Source organism: Euprymna scolopes, chromosome 43 (genome assembly GCF_053919585.1).
Source record: "Euprymna scolopes isolate OS-2025 chromosome 43, ASM5391958v1, whole genome shotgun sequence".
Classification (NCBI taxonomy): Eukaryota; Metazoa; Mollusca; class Cephalopoda; order Sepiida; family Sepiolidae; genus Euprymna; species Euprymna scolopes.
The window spans coordinates 27,420,675-27,425,347 of NC_136524.1; the positions used below are offsets into that span (position 1 = coordinate 27,420,675).

General features: G+C 38.1%; 1 pseudogene; it reads right to left on the reverse strand.

Annotated features, from left to right (window-relative positions):
* Positions 1–1,842: 1,842 nt before the first annotated feature.
* Positions 1,843–2,000, reverse strand: LOC145268471 (U2 spliceosomal RNA; annotated as a pseudogene).
* Between the last annotated feature and the right edge of the window lie 2,673 nt (positions 2,001–4,673).

The following is a 4,673-nucleotide window of genomic DNA, read 5'->3' on the forward strand; positions in this document are numbered from 1 at the left end:
CTAATTTTGATATTTTGATCCTTGCAATCAGCTCATATTTGATCCTTTAGTGTCCTTCAACAGATATCTACTAAATACTAATCCAATTCTTGCAATCAACTCAGATTTGATCTTTTAGTTTTATTAAGCAGCTACATACTAAATACCAATTAACTTTCAGCTCGTATTTGATCCTTTATTGTTCTTCAATAGACATCAACTACATACTAATTTGATCCTTGCAATCAGCTTATGCTTGATCTTTTAGTGGTATTCAACAGATATCTACTAAATACTAATTTGATCGTTCAATCAGCTTTTATTTGGTCCTTTAGTGTCCTTCAATAGATATGTACTACATACTAATTTTATTCTTGCAATTAGTTCATATTTGATCCTTTAGTGTTCTTCATTAGATATCTACTAAATACTAATTTGATCCTTTAATCAGCTTATATTTGGTTCTTAAATTTATTTCATCCGATATCTACTAAATAGTAATTTGATTCTTGCAATCAACTCATATTTGATCCTGGCAACTGTAAAATTGGTGTCTTTCTCAACTGTGCTCCAATTTACTCAAATGGAGTTCAATTATGTGATGGGGGCTGATGTTGAATCTGGTGAAATCATGGCAGTTCTTGGACAGACGTTTCTGAGATATCAGGTCTTGCTGCAAAACGTATGGCATTCTCCACATAGAGCTTGACAACAGTGAACAACAACTTCATACAACCATTTGAATTTAGTCTGCATTCGTTTTGGAAGATGTGGGGTAGCCTGATGTGACCATTACTGGAAGCACACCCAAAGGCGATCGCAATTTGAGACGACTTTATCTTCATGATGTATGAACATTATGCAGATTGTAATTTCGTGCATTTTGTAAATTAGTCCATGGATTTTATTCAGGAGCTTTTTGTTTTCTTAAGACGTTTTCTCACAGGCAAATGTAAGGCTTGCCACTCTTGTATGAGGATTTGGGAAAGATTCTAATTCAAAACTTTCTTCATACCCTGCACTTTTACATCCATTTCTATTGTAATGCGGCAGTGTTCATGGTCACAGACCCTTCAAGGAAGAGGAAATTTATATTTTCGTCTCAATCCAGGTGCCCCTTTTTAAAGGAGCTAGATTTCTCCCATTAAAAGAACGACTTTGTGTCTGAACCTGCCATCGTGGGGAGGCCAGTAAATAGGAATACATTATACTTGTGATTTCTATAAAGTTTGGACATTTATCATGCTGAGAATGAGATAAAAAAAAAACGAAACAACAAAAATGAACATATTTGTAGATTCAAGAGAAGAACTATAAATTTATGATATACTGATTACGTGTATACTATTAGGACATGACGCATCGGAATTCGTAGTTAAAGACAGTCAATTAGGTCAGGAACAAAGCATTATGTATCTATTGAGAAATAGTCTTAGTGACGTATCTAAGATCACTGTGTATTTCAGGTACAAATATAATTGAAAGTAAGGCAAACTATATTCCTTGGTTTGTTATAGATAGCAAGGAAGCCACATTTTCAGTACAAGCAAGTTGATAGTATTTGTAGATATTAAGTATATTACTTAAATAAAGTCGTATCTTCTAGTGTGGAAAAAATAAGTCCAGGTTTCTGATAACTTCTGGGATTTGCTTTGCATAGGCTTTTTTTTCGCTAGTTTACTTGGTATATAAGAGTGTGTGGCAGTTGCGGAGAGAGGAGACACCTCAGAGGCCATGTTAAGTGCATGCTTGGAGCAGGATCAATCGACTGACATCTGTCACTGCTACTGACTTGAATGCTCTCCCAACTTATTAAAGGCATCAAAAGGCCCCTCTTCAAAAGCTTCGATCAGTCGACCCTTGATGGCGTCCGCGTTACCCTGTTCCCGCTCGCTGTCGGTTAACAACTCTTCACCAGGTTGCAAAAATCTGTTCAATATCATAATATCCAATGTAGGGTAATATCAGATATTAAGCTGATAAGAACAGATACTACAACGCGATCTTACAACAGATACTACAACGCAACTGCCACAGAGTGAAACAGTGTTTTGCCTATAACGAGGGGGGGAGGATAACGAATTTCAGCTTTAGTCAAGCTAAGGTTTGCAAAAAAAAAAAAAAAAAGAAGACAAATAAAGACGATAAATAAATACAAATAAAACAAACCAAAAGAAAAATAGAAATAAACGAGCATGTATATATTTCTTAGTTTCTCATTACGGTACAAACACCCCCTTCTTGCGTGCTACGTATATCCAAGACGAGTGCCATTGTTTCATTTGCATGTTAAATAAATAAAAAATAAAAAAAATAAAAAATTTTTTTTATTTAACTAAGCTTTACTTGACTATAAATTCTAAAAATTAATTCTATTGTATTCTGTAAGTTAATCCTCTCCTAAAAACTAACAGTCTACTCTACTCCGCAAGCTGCTACTAACACTCATACATTACACACGCCGTGGAGAGGGGGTCCTTAGCTTTCAGCCCTTAACCTTCACACGCTGACCGATTGGAGGTCACTATCACTAAACTTCTACACATTTCTACCGCCAAGGCATGCATTATTTTATTCTTACCCAGGTAGATACTCACTAGCTATAGTCTGTACTTAGATTTACAGCTACCTACATTACATAGCAATAGCTGTCTCTTCCTTAGTTTTTGCAATGATTAATACAAAAACTGAACCGATACTCTGTAATGCAAAATACAACTTCATGATTTTTAAACGAAAGCTGAAGCTATCTGCATTAGAAGAGAAAACATACTTAAAACTTACAACCTCCATATATTCGCATCTGCTGGAAATCTGCCCATATATCTATTTACTTTATTATACATACTGAACATGACATAGCTTATAATTTTACTTCCAATTATACCTGTACTGTATTGTACTTCATATCAAAAATGACGTTACTTGTATTGGTATCTGACAGCATAGATACAGCACTTAACCCTCATGCCATCTAAAATACCCAGAGCTTGGACAACCACATTTTTAAGTAAATCTTAATATCAAGCCATTCTGTAATGCGTTATCCTATTCCTAAGTCAACATATAAATAAGAAAAAAAAATTTCTAAATTTAAAGGAAAAATATTAAACCATATCTTAACTCCTTCCAACTAACCTGTTGCAAATATAGCTGCTTTCACTGCATGAACTTTTACTTACCCCCTCCTCCAGTAACAATTAAATAGCAATGTCCCTTAGTCACTTCAAGGAGTGTAATTTTTCAGTAGACGTATAACATTTACATACCAACCCAGTAACATTAATTACCCACGCCGGGTTGCAGAAATACCTGGATTAGGATCCAGGCGCGGGGCAAACCCTCTTGGTGTTGATGGACCTGTAGATCTTCCCAGGTCATCCGTCTAAGAGAAGGAAAACTGTGAAGCTAAACCTAAAGGGAAAGAGGCCCCTCCAGTCTTGGATGACATCCTTCCTAGAGCTGGTGACTCGAACAAATTACCGGTCTGCAAACCTAAACTGCTTAAGGAGTAGATAGGCACTGTCTATCGCCCGGCTTCCATACTCCTTCTTTGCTTATTAGCCAGGCAAAGTACAGGGATTCGACAGAAACACTCAATGGTCGATCTTGTTTCCTGACTAGGGCAATGAACGCCGTTTTCCTCCTTTCCCGACACATCCCATCCCCCTCTAAACTGGGCATTTGGGAGTGCTTGAACGCCATAATGCCAGTACAAGTAGATTGGATTGACCATCGTCTGATGGGTTGAGGGTACTGGATTGACAGTTCCTGACTGCTGTTCCCGACTGGTAGTACAGGACCCTAACTCTTTGGTAGTGCTTAGAGCGGCTGCTCCATCAACAGTTGAATAATATCGGGATGTTTGTAGTGCCATGTCGCGCATGGAAAGGGACCCTGCACTCATCCCCAGTGGGCTTTCCTGAGGCCACAGCCCTAGTAGATGGAAGGTCAGCTGATGGTCTACTTGTGTTGCATGCCCGGTATTCTGCCTAACCGCTTGTTCAGCACTCCTTACCTAAACTGAAACTCTTAAAAAAAATGACAGTACAATCTAAAATTATGCTTAAACCAAGACAAAACTCAAACAAGCCATCAGGATCTCATCAGAGACGCCTCATGGCGAAATATCTTTTCACTTCTTGCTGAACAGTGCACAAATGAGACCACTGAATGGTTCAAAGCAGCAATGGAAGCACATGTTCCTACGCGGAAATTTTATAGCAAGCCCCACTCTCCCCAATGGTTTACTTCCACATGTGCAGCTGCCATTGCGCAAAGGCAGCATGCGTACAACAGATTTAACTGACATAAATCCAGTTCAAACAGACAGAAGTATATAGAAGCCAGAAGTAACTGTAAGAAAGAAATAGCGACAGCTAAGAGAGAATTTACTGAAACCACCAAAAAATGCATCGAAGCACAGAAATTAGGAACCTGTGACTTCTGGAAAATCTACAACATTGTAGTAAATAATGGGCAATCAACAATTCCCCCACTATCTAACAATCATGAAGTTGTTTGCTCAGCAACCGAGAAGGCTAACATGCTTGCCAGTCGGTTTGCCTCCAACTCCACACTGGACCCTGCTAACCATCCTTTCCTGGACTTTCCTTTGCGGACAGATGCCACACTAGACGATCTGAAAATCACCTGTTCTCAGGTGCATGCTATCATAAAAAATCTTGACACTT